General features: G+C 43.1%; 1 pseudogene; it reads left to right on the forward strand.

The window, feature by feature from the left end:
- Positions 1-23,444, forward strand: part of LOC115153749 (integrin beta-1-like) — a 25,994-nt pseudogene extending 2,550 nt beyond the window's left edge.
- The last annotated feature ends 391 nt before the right edge of the window (positions 23,445-23,835 follow it).

Raw genomic sequence — 23,835 nt, forward strand, 5'->3', positions numbered from 1 at the left:
ATTCCTGCATATGGGATTCCTGTATCTGCAGGAACCCCTCTTTATACTTCTATTGGTCCATTGTTAAGCTATGACTCCAGTATATAGGCAGGAGGCACGGGTGCAAGCATGAAGATGACATGCTCGGGGATGTTCATGCACAAACCAATGTGTGCTCGAGGTGGGGTGGAGGTTCATGCAGGAACCAATGCTCGAGGGCTGCAGTTGAACACTATTGGTTTCATTAGATCTACACTACGATCAGAGCTGGCTGAAGACAATGATCAGTAGGGGGAAATCAGATTTTCTACATTTTGATGTCATATTTATAATTATATAAAATATATGTAATACATTTTCCAACAACAGGTTTATGTGCCAATGCACCACACATCCAATAAACAAAGCATACCGACTTTGGGCGCTTCAATATCATGGTTTGCGTTTTCAACACCACAATAAATAGACTATGTCAATCTGGACAGATAGAAAATACATCCCTCCCTACCTTGTAGGCCTATCCACTATCGAAGGCTTGGCTTGACAATCCCTGAATGTCATTCAACTTTTTGGTGTTTTGTAACAGATGTCTCTTTCCATTCATCAAATGTCCGCTGCACAGTTTGGATTGAATAATTGATTAAATTTGTCAGTAAAAAAAATACATATTCACACAGCACAAAGATTTTAAAAAGTGACCAGGATTGCACAATAAAGCCAAGGACTTATTTCCATTGTGGTCCCTATTTTCATTTTTTTTTTACATACAGTCATACAGATACAGAGATACAGACAAAAATAGGCTTACTGTTCACACAATAGCCAGCTTTTGACATTCTTTTTAAAAGTGGTTATGTTTGGCTTTGAGTTGATGTGGTAGTTTGTTCCACTCAACAGCGCCGGGATATAAAAATGTGTTCTTACCAGATAGATTCTTATATTTAAAACAGAGAATATTAGAAGCTCTGGCTCTGGTGTTATGCTGGTGGATATCTTTAACAAATGAAAACTAGTTGGATAGGTACCTCGGGGCTGAGTCCGGGATAATTCTGTGGACCAAACCAAGTTGAATTAATGCTATCCTTTTTTTCCACAGATAGCCAGCCTAGCTGATTAAAACGCTCAACCTCCAGATGAGTATCAGGGGGAAGTTTAAGTACAATTGTTACAGGCTTGTTTTGGCTGGTCTGTAGCTTATTCTTTAGACATTTGGGGCTGCTGGTGAACCGTGATGTGCAGGCATAATCAAAGTGACACTGGACTAGCACACTTGCCAGAGTCTTTAGGGTGTCTTTAGCTATTGGAGACAGATTTTCATGTTAATATTCTAAAATCTGCATAAAAACAGTAAGTGCACTTTCCCATCAGAGTTGTGTTTCCATCTAATTGACTTGTTGCGGATAGAAGTCTGTGCATAAATAAATAGCGCACATAAAAATACAAAAATAACTCAATTCAATGGGTTTCCATCGCATTTTCAAGTCTAGGCCGACTAGTTGTTCTGTCACAAAAAATGTTGCGTCGGTATAGCGAATGTGCTCACTCTGGTATTGGCACGTGCCCTCTAGCCAACAGCTCACAGATACATCATCATGTCACCAGAATAAGACCCTCGATATTTATTGAAAGGAACGTCATCACCATGTACTTTCACCACCCTGTGAAGTTCATCATAACACAACATATCATCGTGTGACTCCAAGTTTACTTCCATATGATGGTTATTATAGCAATATTTGCGCATAAAAGTGCGTCCAACGCTATTTTGTGTGTGGTATGATTGCTAGTTAGCCTATTGCGGATCTGAACAAATGATCCACCTACCACTATTGTGTTAGGACGGCAGACTGCGGAAAAGTGTAGTGCACCAGGGAAGTACCAAAACACCTTGATATAGGGGGAAATGCATTCAAACAGATGAGGAAATTTGGTTAGGATGGAAGAAAATGAATAGTAAAACCTGCAAAAGAGCAAGTGTAAACCAGGGAAAAAACATTGCCCAATAAAAAAACCACACGACCCTCCCCAAGCAAAAAAAAGTTAGGCAACCCTCCCTTATTTTGGACACCTCCACCCCAGTAAATTTATAACTGTCCCTTATCCAGATTTCTAGTTTTTCACAGACAGAGACAGTAGGATCTTGGACCAGAATAAATATTTTGAGTGGAGAGGAGAGGGAATATTTGTTCCAGATGGATTTCAATCTGTCTTCTTTTTGAGCATTGATGGAAAGGTTGAATTTTCATAATCGCTAATATTGTTTGGGACAAGATATTTTTTTTGTGTTCCAAACTTCATTTAATCTGACAATTTTGCGTTATTTTTCCTATTCAACAACAAACATGTAATTGTCATGTTTCCTGTAATGTTGATGTTGGACGTTTTTGTAGATGCGTTGCCTAGGTTACCTTGCTTGAGACCCTGCAGTGGGCTCAACTCTAGGGCCACAGGTCTATAATAGATCATATACACTATAGTTGGTCACGGTTGAAGGATGAAGAAATCAGCTCCTTGGAATCTTATACAAGTTGGTCTGTGTCAAATTGACAATAAGGATGCTATGGACTAAAGACATGCAGCTGCTTCTGTTTATGGTCAGCATCACATTATCTAATGTGTGGTGGTATTGATTCTTGAGTGAGGGGTTTGAGTGTGTGTGGGGGGGGAGTAAACGTCTTGATGAGATGTGTTGGCGTCATGACCTAAAGATAACATCAGGGCTAGGTGTGTCCCAAAGAACAACACAGCCTCTCTCCCTCCCTCTCAAATCAAATCAAATTTTAGTCTTGGTAGCCATTTGATTTGGTGTTCAGGAGTCTTATAGGGGGTAGAAACTGTTTAGAAGCCTCTTGGACCTAGACTTGGCGCTCTGGTACTGCTTGCCGTGCGGTAGCAGAGAGACTAGTCTATGACTTGGGTGGCTGGAGTCTGACAATTTTTAGGGCCTTCCTCTGACACCACCTGGTATAGAGGTCCTGGATGGCAGGAAGCTTGGCCTCAGTGATGTACTGGGCCGTTTGCACTACCCTCTGTAATACCTTGCGGTCGGAGGCCGAGCAGTTGCCATACCAGACAGTGATGCAACCAGTCAGGATGCTCTCGATGGTGCAGCTGTAGAACCTTTAGAGGATCTGAGGACCCATGCCAAATCTTTTCAGTCTCCTGAGGGGGAACAGGTTTTGCCGTGCCCTCTTCACAACTGTCTTGGGGTGCTTGGACCATGTTAGTTTGTTGGTGATGTGGACACCAAGGAACTTGAAGCTCTCAACCTGCTCCACTGCAGCCCCGTCGATGAGAATGGGGGCATGCTCGGTCCTCTTTTTCCTGTAGTCCACAATCATCTCCTTTGTCTTGAACATGTTGAGGGAGAGGTTGTTGTCCTGGCACCACACGGCCAGGTCTCTGACCTTCTCCCTATAGGCTGTCTCGTTGTTGTCGGTGATCAGGCCTACTACTGTTGTGTCATCGGCAAACTTAATGATGGTGTTGGAGTCATGCCTGGCCGTGGAGTCATGAGTGAACAGGGAGTACAGGAGGGGACTGAGCACGCACCCCTGAGGGGCCCCTGTGTTGAGGATCAGCGTGGCGGATGTGTTGTTACCTACCCTTACCACCTGGGGGCGCCCGTCAGAAAGTCCAGGATCCAGTTGCAGAAGGAGGTGTTTAGTCCCAGGGTCCTTAGCATATTGATGAGCTTTGAAGGCACTATGGTGTTGAACGCTGAGCTGTAGTCAATGAATAACATTCTCACATAGGTGTTCCTTTTGTCCAGGTAGGAAAGGGTGGTGTTGAGTGCAATAGAGATTGCATCATCTGTGGATCTGTTGGGGCTGTAGTCAAATTGGAGTGGGTCTAGGGTTTCTGGGATAATGGTTTTGATGTGAGCCATGACCAGCCTTTCAAAGCACTTCATGCCTACAGATGTGAGTGCTACGGATCGGTTGTCGTTTAAGCAGGTTACCTTAGTGTTCTTGGGCACAGGCACTATGGTGGTCTGCTTAAAACATGTTGGTATTACAGACTCGGACAGGGAGAGGTTGAAAATGTCAGTGAAGACACTTGCCAGTTGGTCAGCGCATGCTCGCAGTACACGTCCTGGTAATCCGTCTGGTCCTGCGGCCTTGTGAATGTTGAACTATTTAGAGGACTTGAGGACTTGTGAGGCATCTGTTTCTCAAACTAGACACTCTAATATACTTGTCCTCTTGCTTAGTTGTGCACCGGGGCCTTCCACTCCTCTTTCTATTCTGGTTAGAGCCAGTTTGCACTGTTCTGTGAAGGGAGTAGTACACAGCGTTGTACGATATCTTCAGTTTCTTGGCAATTTCTCGCATGGAATAGCCTTCATTTCTCAGAACAAGAATAGACTGACGAGTTTCAGAAGAAAGTTATTTGTTTCTGGCCATTTTGAGCCTGTCATCAAACCCACAAATACTGATGCTCCAGATACTAAACTAGTCTAAAGAAGGCCAGTTTTATTGCTTCTTTAAACAGCACAACAGTTTTCAGCTTCCCTAACATAATTGCAAAAGGGCTTTCTAATGATCAATTAGCCTTTTAAAATGATAAACATGGATTAGCTAACACAACGTGCCATTGGAACACAGGAGGGATGGTTGCTGATTATGGGCCTCTGTACGCCTATGTAGATATTCCATAAAAAATCTGCCGTTTCCAGCTACAATAGTCATTTACAACATTAACAATGTCTACACTGTATTTCTGATCAATTTTATGTAATTTTAATGGACAAAAAATGTGCTTTTCTTTCAAAAACAAGGGCATTTCTAAGTGACCTCAGGATCTTGAACGGAAGTGTATATATACACATATAAATACATACATATACACATTCAAAACGTACATATACACCTACAAAACGTACATATACACATACAAAACTTACATATCTTTAAAAAAATGTATATTACCCTCCAACCCAACCATCCCTCCCCCAATTGGAGCAAACTAGTGAACAACAACGCTCAGGCCTGTATTTCCAGCTTATACATACTATGTACATTTTATGGACACTGTTTTACAGCAGTTCTATTGTGTTTGTTTTTACTCCTGTCCTTCCTCTACCCTCAACCTCTTCCATCTATTTCTGATGTCCATCTGGTTTGATTTATATTTGCCATATCTTTCAAACTGTGCTCTTTCACGAAAGTTCTTAACCTTTATACGTTTTACGGTATAAGAAACTGATTCTTAAGTTACTCATGGAGTTTAAGATGTAACTCCTTAAAAGCAATAATGTGTCTTCAATAGGGGTTAGTACAGTACCAGTGTGTTGGTCTACATATTGTTCTGTCCACTAGTCCCTTTCCCTCTGACGGTGGAGGACTTGAAGAGCATTCTTGTCACCAGCTGCTAAACTTCATAGAATAGAAGCAGACCTTTTGTTTTTCTAACTTGACCCCTCGCTGGCATTCTAAAGGCATAGTTTCACACATAATGGTTCCCTGGAACTCTGTGCTGGACCAACAGAGGCTGTGGTTTTGGTTCTGTCCAGAGATCACAGATGTTTATTCTATCTGGGACAAAGGGTTTTCAGGGCCGTTTGTACAAATCGTTGTTGTGTGAAGTTCAACTACTTTGCTAAAGCTTTTAGCTAAAGCAAAAGGCTGCCTTAATGTCTTTCTCTAAGACATTTGTTTCGTCAACAACTCATCAATAACTGAATTATAGTCAGCCAGTCAGTCAGTCAGAGGCCCTAGTCCATCTGATCTAATCTGGGGGTTGAAGACAGCTGTCTGTCCTGCTAGGCTCTATATAGAACATGATGGGGGACACACACACACACACACACACACACACACACACACACACACACAAGGTGCCAAGGAATGCTTCACTCAACACCATACAGTACTGACTGCCAGAACTTATTTCTCACCACGTACAGTGCTGAGAATGCAGCAGCAATCTTTTGCAAGATTTAATTATATGTATTGTTTTACAAAACATACACATACAAACGACAACATACAGACGCGCACAGCACCCTCAGTGCAGTAACTGTGTAGTGTTAGCTGTCATTGACAGGCCAGGGGTATATATTTTGGTCATTTGACAGCTTCCCACCATTGTAAAATGGGGGAGAATTCCTCTTGAGCTTCCTCATCACTAGCCCTCCTATCCTTAATGTAAACCATGTGCATTGATGTTAGGACAGCATGCTGGTGATTAGCAGTTCTGTGTTGGATGGATGGCCTCAGTAGAGAGACAATGCAGAGGATTGTCCTGTAGGCTACCTGCTGAAGTCTGCATCCCAAAGGAATAGGATGGATGCCTACTAAACTCGCTAGGGTTGGTCTGTTGTACTGAGACAGGAAGTTTCTGGTAAATTCTCCACATTGGTGCACTCTCAACCCCCTTCTCCACCTTAGGGGATTGTTTCATGGATGCTGTGCTTATCTCTTCTCCATTAGCATAGTAGCATTGTCCCCTCACCCATGTCTTCTGTTTAAGCTGTACCTCTAAACCATGAGGCTGATTTCTCTCGGCTATCTGTAAAAAGCCTGGTTATAATGGGAGGTAATAAACTATCTGATGGCAGGGAGGCAGAGGTCTGCTATTCTCAGTGTGTCACAGGATAACAGTCAGGAGTTAATTCAATAACACAACCTCCTCTCACATGGCATTCTTCTTCCTTCACTAGCCTGCAGTCTCCCCTCCCTCTCCATCGCCCTCCTTCCCGCCGTCTATCCTTCGCTCCCGTAAATAGCCCAGCTAGGCTCCATAAGGTCAAAAGTCTTCCTGCAATGTATATCGATCCCAATCCGGTACACACACACACACACACACACACACACACACACACACACACACACACACACACACACACACACACACTTTGACGACTCAGGTCAATGAATCATTCTCCATTTTACACTCAGTCCCCAGCTCAACCCTCCTTAATGACAGGGAGACTAAATACACTCTGGCTTCCCTGGCTAAACGGACCATTAGAGAACCACAGCTTACATGGGACCATAAGGAGAGTAATGGCCCACGTCATGAGTTAATACAGTTACTGATTATATCTGTAATATATAGGGGTCAAGACCATGTGACCACCTGACCAGGAAGAACTCGGGCCCTAAGGCTTAATCAGTTAACTGGTCCTTTTTGTCAAGGGAAGGAAGAATGTATGCATTAGGTCACCAAGCCTAATGCATTCTATGGTACTACATATGTAAATACATCCACAACGTCTGTCTTCTATGGTACTGAAATGTAAACAAAACACAGTATTCACCTCCACCTTTACTGTATCCCCACACATTTAATTTTTTTCAGATGGACCTGAAACTACTTCTGATTTCAACGGTGTTAGGAGTCATTTGTTACAGCAGTGCTCAGCAAGGTAAGATTATTTTCCATCCTATCTCAAGTTTCTGCTTTACTTACTGTAACTTCCACCTTGTTAGACAAAACCAACAGTAACACCAGTATTCTGTTTCTGTACACTGACTACACAGTACATCATCTAATCATAATATATTTCTACTAACCCACATCATAAATATACAGTACAGAATAGTGATTAACTGCCTGATGTCCCGTAAGGGTGAGCCGACCCCAACTGAGAATGTTGCTGTAATCTAATGATGTCATTAGCCAGAAGAAGAAGCAGCTCCACCTACACTGTAAACCCCAATACATTTTTTACTCAAATACTTCAAGTAAGTTGATCTCAAAGTCAATGAAAAGTCATTATTTCTTAAAATGTTTAAGTTGTCCTGACTCAAAACTGAACAAGCCGACAGCAAACATGTCATCCCACACAAATGATGCAGTGCCCCCCCTTGAGCAAATTGAGATTGTGTGTGACTAACACATTTCAGTTAATTACTATAGCTCCCAGTTTAGGCCAATCAGTGTAACTTTCTAAATGCCGTATCTCTGTGGCAAGACACATCATCCACCCAAGTTTCGTCAAAATCGGGCCATTGCTGTCTGATGTGTCACAGATCCACAGTTCCCTCCCCGATTTCATTGTGGGGGACAATGAGAAGTCACATCAACTAAATGTTTTTATTTATGACAACAAAATCTACTGCAGGTAGATAAAAAAAAGATGAAAAAAATGTATATCTGTGTTTTTGCATGTACAGTGCATTCGGAAAGTATTCAGTCCCCTTGACTTTTTTCACGTTTTGTTACATTACAGCCTTATTCTAAAATGTCAAAATATTTTTTTTTCTTCATTAATCTACACACAATACCCCATAATGACAAAGCAAAAAATGTTTTTTTTTGTTTTGTTTTTTTACATTTTAGCAAATCTATTTAAAAACAGAACTGAAATATCACATTTAAGTATTCAGGCCCTTTAGCTAGTACTTTTTTTTTAGGGGGTAGATCAGCTTTAATATTGCAGATAGATTGTAGCTTCCATCAACGTAAGTGTCTGCATCATTTCCAAACCCCCATATATATTTTGGGCAGACGGGCCACTTGGGCTGACCCTGGCAGACGGACCACTCGGGCTGGGCCGGAGGACAGGAGGGCCACTCAGGCTGAGCCGGAGGACAGGCGGGCCACTCGGGCTGAGCCGGAGGACAGGCGGGCCACTCGGGCTGGGCCGGAGGACAGGCGGGCCACTCGGGCTGGGCCGGAGGACAGGCGGGCCACTCGGGCTGGGCCAGAGGACAGGCGGGCCACTCGGGCAGCTCCGGGCAGTCGGGCCGCTCGGGCAGCTCCGGGCAGTCGGGCCACTCGGGCAGCTCCGGGCAGTCGGGCCGCTCTGGCAGCTCCGGGCAGTCGGGCCGCTCTGGCAGCTCCGGGCAGTCGGGCCGCTCAGGCAGCTCCGGGCAGTCGGGCCGCTCAGGCAGCTCCGGGCAGTCGGGCCGCTCAGGCAGCTCCGGGCAGTCGGGCCGCTCAGGCAGCTCCGGGCAGTCGGGCCGCTCTGGCAGCTCCGGGCAGTCGGGCCGCTCTGGCAGCTCCGGGCAGTCGGGCCGCTCTGGCAGCTCCGGGCAGTCGGGCCGCTCTGGCAGCTCCGGGCAGTCGGGCCGCTCTGGCAGCTCCTGACTAGCGGGGCGCTCTGGCAGCTCCTGACTGGCGGGCAGCTCTGGCGACTCTTGACTGGCGGGCAGCTCAGGCGACTCTTGACTGGCGGGCAGCTCAGGCAACTCTTGACTGGCGGGCAGCTCAGGCGACTCTTGACTGGCGGGCAGCTCAGGCAACTCTTGACTGGCGGGCAGCTCATGCGACTTTTGACTGGCGGGCAGCTCAGGCGACTCTTGACTGGCGGGCAGCTCAGGCGACTCTTGACTGGCGGGCAGCTCAGGCGACTCTTGACTGGCGGGCAGCTCAGGCGACTCTTGACTGGCGGGCAGCTCAGGCGACTCTTGACTGGCGGGCAGCTCAGGTGACTCTTGACTGGTGAGGCTGGGCTGACGCACTAGACGCCTGATGTGTGGGGCTGGTACTGGATGTGCCAGCCTGGAGACATGCTCCTCCATGCTAGTGCGTATGGCGGGAAACACTGGACCGTAGAGGCGCACTGGCGGTCTTGAGCGCAGGGTTGGCATCACCCCTTCCGGCTCGATGCCTACTTCGCCCTGGCACATGCGGGGCGCTGGTACTGTGCCTACCGGCCTGAAAATCCCAGGCCTCACCACAGCCCCAACCCCAAAGCACGGGACCTGTCCAGTCTGCCCTACAAGGGTACGGGGAGCTGGCCTGGGGCTCCAATCTCGCCCCGCCAAATAGCCCTTGTGCCCCCCCCAAAAAAATTATTGGGGCTGCCTCTCGGGTTCTACCTGCCTCCCAGGCAGGTTGTCACAGTGGGCCCGCAACTGCTCCCATGTCCAGTCAATCCTCTCCTTCTATACTTCCAGCAACCAGGAATCCATCTCCTCCCGAGTGCGCTGCTTCCAATAGTCCTCCTGTGGCTTCCTCCTCTTCCGCTGCTTGGTCCTTTGGTGGTGGGTAGTTCTGTCACAAAAAATGTCGTACTGGAGAGAAGAGGACCAAGACGCAGCGGGAATATGGATGCTCATATTTTAATTTCAAAGAAAAAAGAGATACTCACGACAGTGCAACAGTTCTGCAGGCTATTAAACGCAGTGCAAAAACAACTACCCACAACCCCAAAGAAAAACACACACACCTATATAGGACTTCCAATCAAAGGCAACTCAACACACCTGCCTTTAATTGGAAGTCCCAATCACCAACACAAACATTCACACACACAAAACTGCCACGTCCTGACCCCAAAACTAATACAATAGCTCCATCTGCTGGTCAGGACGTGACACACAGATCTTCATTGTAAAGGATTTTAACACTGTTTCCCATGCTTGTTCAATGAACCATTAACAATTAAAAGTGTTGGTGGTTCCAATCTTCTTCCATTTAAGAATGATGGAGGCCACTGTGTTCTCGGGGACCTTCAATGCTGCAGAAATGTTTTGATACCCTTCCCCAGATCTGTGCCTCGACACAATCCTGTCTCTGACCTCTACGGACAATTCCTTTGATCTCATGGCTTCGTTTTTGTTCTGACATGCACTTTCAACTGTGGGACCGTATATAGACAGGTGTGTGGCTTTTCAAACATGTCCAATCAATTGAATTTACCACAGGTAGTGGATGATCAATAGAAACAGGATGCACCTGAGCTCAATGTCAAGTCTCATAGCAAAGGGTGTGAATACTTGTGTAAATAAGGTATTTCTGTTTTTTATTTTTAATACATATGCAAAATATTGCAAAAACCTGTTTTCACTTTGTCATTATGGGGTGTTGTGTGTAGATTGCTGAGAATAAAAAATATATATTTTAGAATAAGGCTGTAATGTAGAAAAACTCAAGGGGTCTGATTTCTTTCCGAAGGCACTCAAAATCACTTTAAGTAACTGTACTCAGATATATTAGGTGCAACAAGTTTCCTCAAAAGATGAGTAATGACATCACACTGGGGTTTACAGTGTATGTTTCTTTGAGCATTTCTTTGAGCATAGCAGTGAAGACATCATGGAACAGCGGAATATTCCATTCTGTCTCTGGCTCCATTTACTGTTCTCTCTGAGCCACACAGTTTTCCAAATTACACAACGTGTACACTCTGGCTTATTTCCTGGTCAGGTTTTAGGAGTCTATGATGAGTTTGAAAAGAAGCAATCTTTGTTTTTCCATTCCAGAAAGGAACGAGTGCATTAAGGCTAATGCCAAATCCTGTGGGGAGTGTATTCAAGTGGGAGTGAAATGTGGCTGGTGCATGGACCCAGTACGTGGATATGAATTTGCCAATAACATTGTTACTGTATTGATGCTACACACCCAAAATATCCACTGACTCAGCGTTACAACTTGCAGGTGTATGCAAATCATAGAAAGAAGAATCTAAACTGTTCTTTGGAATTAAAACACTAGTGTGTCAGGCAATATTGTTTGTAACCTTTATAACCTGCTTGGGACTGTAGGAAATACATTTTCAGAAAATAAGGACCTTACATTTTTGGGTGGATTTCCTCTGAGTGCCATAATGCAATGTGTCATGATACTTATACCTCCTCTCTCCCAGGAGTTCCTGAAGCAGGGTGAGGCCACATCGACCCGCTGTGACGAGCTGGAGTCCCTGAGGAAGAGAGGTTGCAGCTCCGCCATGGTAGAGAACCCCCGAGGCAGCCAGCTGGTCCTGAAGGACAAGGCTGTGACCAACCGCAACCAGGGAGAAGGGAAACTCCGACCAGAGGACATCACACAGATCCAGCCACAGAAACTCACCCTCAGCCTCAGATCTGGTAAAAACTTACATGGAACTGTTACGTTTGATTGGGTTGCGTTTTAAATGGAACCCTTTTCCCTATTTAGTGCACTACTGTTAGCTCTAGTCAAAAGTAGTGCCTTATGTTAGGAATCGGGTGCCATTAGGGATGCAGTCTTAGTTAACTTTGCTTCAGCCAAAACATCTTGCTTGACAACCATTGTTGACGCAGCGTTGCTGAAGGTCTTTTTTATTTCTCCTGCTGTTCCTCCGTGGTCTTTCACTGTTATGTTGATTATTTACAGTAGCCTCCATTTTCTTTTGAGTGTTTTAGCTATTATGATTTGGAAGGAGTGTTACTTATACTCTTTCATGTGAAGGCCAGCACCTTATTTGACAGGGAAGGTGCACATGAATCAAGATTTCAGTGTTCACATCAATGTAAATATGCCAGAGTTAGCAAGTCAGTAGTCCCCGGTATAACCTTGCCCATTTGTCTGTGTACTGCAGGTGAACCCCAGTCTTTTAACCTGAAGTTCAAACTTGCTGAGGATTACCCCATCGACCTCTACTACCTGATGGACCTGTCCTACTCCATGAAGGACCATCTGGAAAACGTCAAGAACCTGGGAACACAGCTGATGCTGGAGATGTCAAAGATCACATCTGATTTCAGAATCGGTGAGATTGAGAATCAGCCTGGTTGTATGAGGATTGGGGATGTTTATATTTCTTTGAACCTCTTCTCCATTTTAAATTGATCTCTTCTGCTTTTAGTTCAGGTTGGGTGCATATTGCATAGTTATACAGTGGGTGGGTCTAATCCTGAGTGCTGATTGGTTAAAACCGCAATCCAGCAGGTGTCTATTCCACAAGTTACCATGGGCTATGACTTTAAAATTACTATTTACTCTGTTCCATCTGGCTGTGTAATCCATTGTCTCATCAGCCCCTGCCAGGCACTTTGTAAACTTGATCTCCGCTATAAAAAGCATCTAGACATTATCTCATATTTATTTTAGACTAACCTTTAGTTTTCAACAGCAGAGATTTGTATAAACCTTGCTGTCTGCCTCTCTGACATTTGCAACATTGTTTCAATATTCAAATTCGATCTCAAGCTGTCCCATAATAATGTACGTGTTGGGACGAGACAGACACAGGCAGCGTTTCTCAGCCAGTCAAAATCATGAATCAACTTGCATAATTTTTATGGATATATACAAAGAAATGTAAATTGAAAAAAAGGTAAAACGAAAGGAAGTGCAGCTAGTTTGCAGTCTTTCCAGCTTCAATTTGAAGTGATTGTGTTAGCTGTGTTGTTGGCTAGCTCCTCTGAACAACACTGTCCTGACAAGTAAGCACATTTTCTATGCCAGGTGAAATCACGCCTCATTATCTCATTGTTATGGTTGTATCCAAATAAATGTCACTAGAAAACAGCTTATGCAAGTCCAGCAACTTTGTTGTTATTCTGGATGCACTTTTTGACTTGACTGTAAGTTACCCGTAGTTGGCTAGCTAGGAAGCAAGGGTTAAGAACGTTACCAGCCAGTATGGCAATGGAACATTTAGGATGAACGACTGGGTCGCATCCATACAGAACATAAAGACTGAATGACTGGGTCAAGTCTCTAGCAACCAAACCGATAGAACAAACAACCAGCCAGCTTAGGTAGCAACCCTAGATTTGTGTCGGGCCTATATCTTGTGGAAGGATGACATAGTATGAATGAATTCATAAAAAATACATTTTATGAAGATCTGTCAATCATTATTTGAATATGTTGGCTATAAAAGTGCAAAAGTGATGATGCCCTCAAAGCCGGTTTTGAGAGGATATATTGGCATGGTTTGAATGCCAATAACAACACCCGTGCCAAAATATCCTCCAAACACCACTGTACTACAAGACCCATAATGCCCATAAAGATTTCCGGTTTGATCTTAGTATAGATGTTTTGAAGCTAACAAATTGGTGTCCCGTCTCTCTAACAATACAGTTTATATATGGGATGGATCTCTTCTTCTTCTTCTAGGTTTTGGTTCCTTTGTAGAGAAGAAGCTGCGGAACCCCTGTACTGGGGACCAGAACTGCACCAGTCCCTTCAGCTATAAGAACCTCCTGACGCTGACCAGAAATGGACAGGAGTTCAACACCCTGGTGGGACAACAGCAGATCTCTGGAAACCTGGACTCACCAGAGGGAGGCTTCGATGCCATCATGCAAGTGGCTGTGTGTGGTGTAAGTGATATGTTTTTATAATCATATTTAGGAACAGTTTCCCGGACATTAGGAACAGTTTACAGTTTACCGGACACAAAGCTTTCTCCATTGAGCTTACTTTTTACTCCAGGACAAGGCTTGATATCTGTCCAGAAAACCAGCCCATAAAGTTCCAATAATACTTTTATCAGGGCTTTATATTGACTGTCTCATGGTACCAGACCTCAACACCCTATTCTCATTTGAGAATGGCTGGAGTCGAGGCTTAACGTTGTCATGACGTTGGCCTGTGGGTAAGGTTTATGACCCCCCCCCCCATAAATACCTTTCTCCCCTCTCTCTCTTGACTCGACTGAAGGACTCTTGAATAGCATTTGTTAAACATAGAGAGTCTGGGAACATCAAACGGTGGGGGGAAAGGAACCATATTTCAGTAATCCAACCAGTGGAAAATATGTGTTGGTACTTAATGAATGTGATGTCAGTTCGGTTGTCATCTGAGACATTATGACTGATGACAGGACGACATAAACTGTATCTGGGAAAGTCTACACATTCTATTTATCAGATTCACATGGAATTGTTGTGCAATTTAAATGTTTAAATATGAAACTATTTGTGAAAAGATGAAATGTAATTTTAGCTTCCAAATGAGAGAATTGGGTTTTCATAAGGTTAGAGCTCTGCTCAATCAGTGGCCCGCCCCTGTGAAGAGACATGGGTTATAAACTATGAAACACACCCTTCTCTCCCTCCACTATATAAGCCCTTGACGAAAATGTAACATTCTGTTCCGGGTACATTAGGGCGACGGTCCAATGTCAGAAGGATTCAGATAATAACTACAGAACGAATCCAACCTCAGCGTGAGCTTTGGTTGCGAATGGTATGAACTTTGAATTCTTATTCACTACAGAAGTGATACCTCCTAGCCGTTGAGTTAGCAGCGGCCGCTGTAAACGTGGGCTAGGAAAGGATGGACGACGTATCCAATCTAACACGCAACGACGATACTACAACGTATGCAATTTACCACCAGTGACATTCTTCCGAGGACAGGAAGATCTCTGTTGGCCAACACGGCCAGCATCTATGACCAACCTACCGAAGCGCAGCTCAGAGTAAATATTTATTGCATTTTCCTATTCCAAATGGGCGGTAATTTAGAATGCATAACATACTGTATTTACGATAGCATAGCTTCTCTCTTTGTTCCTCAGTCTTCCCGCTCTTTCATTCAAGCCCAACCCCCTCTCTTTGTGTAACCAGCCATGATACAGGTTCCGTCCACCAGGACGTTTTCTGTATGACATAATTTGCATTCTGTGTATATGTAATTCTGTGTGATTAGTTAGGTATTTAGTAAATAAATAATTAAACCCAATTTTGTATTGCTGATTCAACTTGTTAGCCAGGGTTCGTGAAGATAACCAAGAATTTACAACTTTCAGATGAGACTGAAATAAGGTGACGATTAATATTGACTGCTATTGATGTAAAATATTACAAGGTCTTTAAGAGTTTATTCGGAAGATAACAGCTCTATAAACTCTCTTTCGTGGTGCCCCGACTTTCTAGTTAATTACAATTACATGATTAGCTTAATCAGGTAATATTAATTACAGAGAAAGGATTTTATAGAATAGCATGTTATATCACTTAATCCGGCATAGCCAAAGACACGACATAATTGGAGCCCCCGTGCGAGGAATCTAAAATAGGATGACACTTTCATTTTGATTCAGCCTATATAAAATTTAAAAGCAGATTATATAATATACCAAGTTTATTATACACATTATGGGAGTTGAAGACAGGAATTATTGGTGCGTGTGTGCTCTGGAGAAATGCCTCCGTGTTGTGCTCTGACGTAGTCAGTGGGTAGCGTAAACTGTACATTTCTGTATGAGGGCTGATAAAGCTATCTGAGAAATAGAGCGTTTGGCCAAACGCAGGGCTGTTTCAGACGCGTGTAGGCTCGGTCATTATTAATTTCTCGAGCGAGGACAAAGAACCAGCCGATTGAAATTCAGGAGATATTAGCTTGACCAGTGATAATTATCTCTCTGTCTCTCTCGCGTTTCCATGTGAGTAGACCACGGTGCATTTCGTTGTTTGCCGCAAGTTCCGGTTAAAACATCGTTAAATAACGCCGAAAAGGGTTTGAACATTATATGTTATCAGTAAAACCTTTCCTTTGCCAAGGGAATCCTATGTTGTGCATTTTTCAGACATAAAGTAGGATTAGCTTGCACGAAATGCTAAGTTAACAAAGGGAAAACAGCCATTTTGTTTTCTTGGGCCACGTTGAAATTCCTCCGCCTTGCGGAACGGAAGTCCCGCCCCGGGTACTTCCTCTTGATTTCAGCGTGTGCCAGAAGGGACCTCTGAAGAAGTCACCAGTGCTTTCCTTCAAGAATAATTATTCAGGTCACACACAAGTCATTACTTATGATATCCGGCATAGCCAAAGGCATGACAATGTGTATATGCTAAGAGAAGGCCTTTTTATAAAACGTTTGAGAGTTCATTCACTCTAGGGTGCTAAACTTCTGTTTTAAGAGGGTAACCTCTGACATAGTTGTTCATAGTTTTTGATATATACTTCCTGAATCTTTTGTAAGTCTTGTAATTTTGTTCTCTGGTATTTCTGTAGGCTGTGTCCTTTTTCTGTATGTGGTTAATTTTTTAATAGGCCTCCTCCCTCCCTCTCTCCCTCTCTCCCTCCCTCCCTCTCCCTCCCTCCCTCCCTCCCTCCCTCCCTCCCTCTCTCCCTCTCTCCCTCCCTTCCCCAGGAGCACATTGGCTGGAGGAACGTCACCCGTCTGCTGGTGTTCTCCACTGATGCTGGCTTCCACTTTGCTGGAGACGGGAAACTGGGAGGGATAGTTCTGCCCAACGATGGGAAATGTCACCTGGAGAACAACATGTACACAATGAGCCACTACTATGTATGTATGGTAATACACTATGTAGTATAATAATGCACTATGTATTATAGTAATGCACTATGCATTATGGTAATACACTATGTAGTATAATAATGCACTATGTAGTATAATAATGCACTATGTATTATAGTAATGCACTATGTATTATAGTAATGCACTATGTAGTATAATAATACACTATGTAGTTTAATAATGCACTATGCATTATATAATGCACTATGTAGTATAATAATGCACTATGTATCATACTAATGCACTATGTAGTATAATAATGCGATATGTAGTATAATGATGCACTCCTACGTATGTATTGTGACGTATGTATTGTGACTTTTCTTTCTAGTCTTCTGTGTGGTCTGTATTTTGAATATGACAATATTTAAAGGGAATGGGCTACTTGCCCTTAGTGATGTCATCAAAGGGCTTACCTGGTACCTGTACTTTCTCATTGTCTCCCTGTAACAGGACTACCCCTCCATCGCTCACCTGGTTCAGAAACTGAGTGACAACAACATCCAGACGATCTTTGCCATCACAGAGGAGTTCCAGCCTGTTTACATGGTCAGTCAGTTGTGTGTGTGTGGCGGTCAATTGTGTGTGTGTGGAGTGTGTGTGTGCGTGCGTGTGTGTGTGCGTGCGTGTGTGTGTGGACGTGTGTGTGGAAAACATTTTCTTCTTTTCAATTTTCTGTGCTTGTCTGTTAGAAGAAGCCCAACTCTTTGAAGAGCAGCATCTGCTCCTTGTTACCAGTAGCATCTCTTTAGAGCTCTGGTTGTTCCCCAAATGGCACCATGTTCCCTAAAAAGTGAACTACTTTTGACGAGAGCCCTATGGGCCCAGGTCAATAGCACTGCACTTTGTGGGGAATAGGTTTCCATTTGGGCAGCAGCCTTTGAATGTTCCCTGCTGCCCTCTAGTGCTTTTCAAGCCAATTAGAAGTCTGTCTGGAGTTCCGTAATGACCTTTTATCATATCCCCATCAGTCCAATGTTTGGACAATATTTGCAATCTGTCAACCTCGGTAGAATGGCGTTCTCATTTAGTTGATTCCACGATGCATCCCAAATGGCACCCTATTCCCGATATTAGTAGTGGACTATGTAGGGATTGAGTGCCATTTAGGACGCAGCCTTGGATCTCTGAATTTAGAACCTCACAACACTGCAAAAAGTTGTAACTTTAGATTGACCTTACCACTATGTGATGCAGACCACAATCATACTACTCCACAATCTAAATGGGTCAGGCAAAACATGACAAAACTGTTTTGCTCTAGACTTTTCTGGTGAGTATTTAGAGATTGACATTCTAGTACATGATTTGTGTTTTCTCTCTCAGGAGTTAAAGAATCTCATTCCTAAATCTGCGGTGGGGACACTCTCTGCCAACTCCAGCAACGTTATCAACCTCATTATTGATGCCTACAATGTAAGTATAGATTGGATTGGTTTAGTTACTGGAGAAGGTGCACTTCTGCACACTAACTAACTTTCATCCTCAAAATAGTTGGCAAAACCATGCTGCTGCTACTGTTAAGTCATCACATCTCTCTTTCTGAACTGATCTTTCTGTGGGAATAGTCAAAAATATGCTCTTCTGCTTTTGTAAAACTGAAGCCTACTGAAAATGTTGTATATGTTGTATATACTGTACAAAGGGCTAATTGTTGTTCTTTATGTGCTAGTCTCTTTCCTCAGAGGTGATTCTGGAGAACAGCAAGCTACCAGAGGGAGTGACCATAATGTACCAGTCACGCTGCAAGAACGGAGTGACTGGTGAGGGAGAGATGGGAAGAAAATGCTCCAATATCTCCATCGGTGACGAGGTGAGAAACCAAAACAACACGCCATTGAATGTTTTCTATTCTAAATATGTTTTTTTTTTCTTCAGCTTTTTGGTACAGTTATTTTAGCTTTCTGATCAAGTAAATATAATGTTTTCCATATCTGTAGGTGTCTGAGTTGTCAAGGTCATTGTTTTTATTACAAAATGTCATCCCTGATCTGTAGGTGTTTTTCATCATAAGCATCACAGCTAAGCAGTGTCCTAAAATGGGCAAACCAGAGACCATCAAGATCAAACCCCTAGGGTTCAATGAGGAGGTGGAGATCACTCTGAACTTCATCTGCGAGTGTGACTGTCACAAACATGGCATTGAGAACAGTGAGATCTGCCACAACGGCAACGGGACATATGAATGTGGAGCCTGCAGGTAAGGCACTTATGTTTCACTAGCAGAAGATTTAAACCCTTATTCTCCTTCCATATTGTAATAATTTCCATGGCATAGAGATACATTATGATATTCGATACTGTATATATAATGTGTTGTAAATCTATTTCTATGGGCCATTAGCATGTGACTGCATGTGAATATTTTTACAATGGCAGTCTTTTATGCAGTCCTCCCTTGTTGTTGTTAATAACATTACATTTCCTTTACTATCTGTCAGGTGCAATGAGGGCCGTATTGGTAGACAGTGTGAGTGCAGCACCAACGAGGTGACCAGCGAAGACCTGGATAAGAGCTGCCGTAAAGACAACGGTACAGACATCTGCAGCAACAACGGAGACTGTGTGTGTGGAACCTGTGAGTGTAAGAAGAGAGAGAACCCAGAGGAACGCTACAGTGGGAAGTTCTGCGAGTGTGACAACTTCAACTGTGACCGCTCCAACAACAAACTCTGTGGAGGTACGTGAGTTCAGTTCATTGGATGATCAATAAAGATTGTGTTTGCTGTGAAATGATGGTCAAGACCTGTGTTACATCTGAAGACAAGTGTAACATCTTCCTCAGAGCACAAACTACCTCTGTGTTTGTGGTGTAATGGGTCATTTCCCAATTAAATTAGAGATCAGTTGATCAAATCAGACATCGCCTTTTACGAAATGAGATTTACCGTGTTCAATTTAGCTTCATTTCATCTCTAATCTAGAATATTATCTACAATATCAAATGATGTTTGAACTTTAGAGGATCATCTTTGACCCTGTGTGTTGTGTTGTGGCAGGACATGGTCACTGTGAGTGTAGGGTGTGTATATGTGATGCCAACTGGACAGGCAGTGCCTGTGACTGTTCTCTGGACACCACGACCTGCCTGGCTTCCAACAAGCAGATCTGTAACGGACTGTTATTTTTTGTGAACCACAATGCAAAATGTATGCTTTGGTCTCAGGTCCTGTCTGTCCATTGTTTAGCTGGAATGGAATGTTCGTATCCAATATATTTCACTGTGATATGTGGTTGTCTCAACTAGCGATCTTAAGATGAATGCACTTACTGTTAGTCACTTTGGATGAGAGTATCTGCTAAATGACTAAAATATCAAATGTACATTTTTTACAGATATATCTCATATTACGTATAGATTTTTTTATGTCACAAATGTATCATTTGTACAGTTTAAAAAAAACATGATTATTTGTTTCTCTGAAATGAAACCATCAAGTGATAGATTTTAAATGTCTGTCATTGATCAACCCTGTGCCATGATTAGATAGTGAAAAAACACACCAATCTCTTTCAGAATATCTTTAAACAATAAAAGCTAACGTTTCTGAAAATGTACATCGGTATGTAGAATTTTTAATTGAACTGCTTTATATGCTGTATTTCCCTCTGGGAATGTTGTGTGTGGATTACACAAAGGTTTGTTGTGATGGTTGAAATGAGTTCTGCTTTTTTAAAAATGTATTATTATTTGAGGGACCGGTTCCTTCTCTCTTTCCTCAGCCTGAGTTTAATGCCTCTTAACCTTTTAAGTAGGCATAAAGAGATGTCTTCCTTTATCTGTCTTAACCTCAATTATTATTGTGACCTTTGTTTACTTTCTTCTGATAATTCCAAGAAAGGGGACCAATGAACAGTCTCGACACAACTGTGATATCTAAAACCAGTAGTGGTGGCAAGGGTACAGCATTGTCCACTACAAACACCTGCATGTGGAGTGGAACCTCAATATCCAGCTCTCTTGCATTCCAGTAGACTAGTGAATATGTCACAAGTTTATCAAGCATCACAATGCGAGACTACCTGCGTGTGTTACTCCATCTGTACAGAGTTACATGTCAATGTCCTGTCTTCCACAGGGAGTGTGTTCAGTGCAGGGCCTTTGGGACGGGGGAGAAGAAGGACACGTGTGAGAGAGACTGTAGCTACTTCAACCTGATCAAGGTGAAGGACAGGGGAAAGCTGCCTCAGCCAGGACAGGCCTTCCCCCTGATGCACTGTAAGGAGAGGGATGCCAACGACTGCTGGTTCTACTACACCTACGCTGTCAACAACAAGACAGAGAAGGAGGTCCATGTGGTGGAAACACTAGGTGAGAGCATATTACATACAGCCTACTATATCATTGTAACTGAGGATATTACAGTGAAAAAGGAGGTTATTTGTTTGTCGATGGAGTCATTTTGTGATTAGAGCCAGGCATTTTTGACCTGACTAGGAAAAATTCTTGGCTCTAATGGCACTAGGACCTAGTACTCCGGCCTGAAGTTCTTCCTGGTCAGCTTACAGGGTCAGGTAGAGTTCCTGGGCCTATATATAATGCAAATCAGGAAGGACTTTATTGTAAATCAGCATTTGCTCTTACAGTAACTGACTTGCCTGGTTAAATAAATAAATACAAGTTGGTATAACTGAATGTTCCTGACTGTGTGTTTCCTGCCTGTGTTCCAGACTGCCCTGCGGGCCCTGACATCATCCCAACTGTGGGGTGGCGGGGTGGCGGGCATCGTGCTGATAGGCCTGGCTTTGCTTCTCATCTGGAAGCTGCTGATGATCATCCACGACAGGAGAGAGTTCGCCAAGTTTGAGAAGGAGAAGATGAATGCTAAATGGGACACGGTAAGAGAGTGGAGATGGTAGATACAGGATGCAGGAAGCCATCTTGGAGAACTGTTTGCTCTGGCCCATAATGGGGATGATGATGATGATGATGATGCTGATGTACTTTTGCAGGTCTTAGTTTGTATTCTCCCTGACTGTAATTTCAGTAGGTTGATTGAGATGTGGAAAACTGGTGTTATAGATATGGCCACTGTGTGAATTTCTTACGCAGAGAACAGACTCCTGAAGGAATACAGAATTGGAAATGTTTTACTCCCTCTCAACCTTTGATGATAGTTGCTTTTGACGATGACTTCATAAGATGTCACACACATTTTTCCACAGTCCTACCCAACAGTTTGTTTAAAATGTTCTTAAAACCCTGTAGTTTTAAGTAATCTCTGTGCAAAATACGGCTATGAAAAAAGGAAGCCTTTTTGGAATGCAAAGGTCTGGACACACATCTGTCTTTTCATGGGAGTGGCTACAGCAGCTTAGTTTGTTCTGTGTTATACTTCAACCTAGTGGCATGTTATCTACACTGCAGGAGAGGTTAAATTCCAGACAGCGGGCAGGGTTTGAAATCCTTAATGATTCAGCTCATCCTGATTACTCCCAGTCAGACCAGCCACATGTGATAGCCTCTCTGGTCTGGTGACATGGGCAGGGCACTGAGGCTTCTGGACCGTCTCATTATGGTACATGGAGAAGACACCAGACCTAAATGACTGTATGAGAGAGCAGACTGACCTGACTTGTTACATATTAAAGGGGAATATAACCAGCACTGTAAGATGATTTTCAAAGGGAGATGATCAACCTCTGAGTCTTGGATCCTGATGTAGAAATACCCCTTTTTCAGGGGATTCATTTTTTCACTTCTTTGTCATATCATTGTTTCATTCCTTCTCATTTGTCTTCACCCATGCTTTTCATTTCATTCTCTGTTTCCTGTTCTTAATTTTCTGTCCCACTCTCTCAACCCATAGCAAGAGAATCCCATTTACAAGAGCCCTATTAATAAGTTCCAGAATCCGAACTATGGACATAAAGCTGTGGTTCTATAAGTTTGTATTTACTTTCCCTCTCCTCTGTTTTCCTGCATGGGTTTCCTGTTTGTTTGTTTGTTTATATGTTTGTGTTTGTCATCATACTGTAAACTGTCACTTTTTCATCCATCTCAATATTTCTGGCATTCATTTGGTCTCTTTGGGCCAAATAAGACAGTTGATGAAACTGTGCAGAAAGATCCATATGAGTGGATATTAAAACCCACAATAATATTTATTGTTTTGTTGGTCAACACAAGCTGTCCCATCTGTTAGTAGTTTAAATGGAGGTAAGTATTAACATGTGGTTACATGTAGGCCCAGTACACTTCAGTTTAAGTCTAATATTTATATTATATTTAATGCTACAGTATGATGGAAATGGCATGTTGTGACTGTGACGTTTGTTGATATTTCTTCTAAAAGTGTTCCCTGGATGACAACATAAATGCTCACTCACAATGACAGCAGCGTATCCAGGTGATAGCACGATCAGTTGGAAAGATCTGTCCAAAGAATGCTTCATAATCGTTTGATATTCTAAATGGATGGCTTGGATTTTGCTGTGGTGTTTTTTCCTAATAAATTTGTTGCAGCTGTTGTCAAACGACTGACATGTTGTGACATATATATTATGACTGACTGTACATTACAATTCTAACGTTTTCTCCTTGTTTCTCTTGTGCCTTCCAGGGCGAAAACCATATCTACAAACAGTAGCGACCCATCCCTGAGGGCAGGCAAAGCTCTACCTGCTTGCCTGTTTTGCATGTTATTTTGGCATTAATACATGTCACATATCAGTTTGCAAACAATGTACAAAAAATTGTCATTGAGTTTATAAAGCTGCATACAAACATCATCTATTTTCTCGTTTCTTAAGTAAGGCAGCTCCAAAATGTTGGTGCTTTCTGTGGTGGTACGGCAGGCAGTGGAAAATACGGAACATAGGGGTTGGTAATGTTCTCTAGTTGTGCAGTGATTGTCTCAGTGTTCTGTCACTCATGGGGACATTACGTCACCTCAAAATCTACGGGTAGAGCTCAAAAATTCAAGCCCCTTGGGTGCTGT

Source organism: Salmo trutta, chromosome 2, assembly GCF_901001165.1.
Source record: "Salmo trutta chromosome 2, fSalTru1.1, whole genome shotgun sequence".
Classification (NCBI taxonomy): Eukaryota; Metazoa; Chordata; class Actinopteri; order Salmoniformes; family Salmonidae; genus Salmo; species Salmo trutta.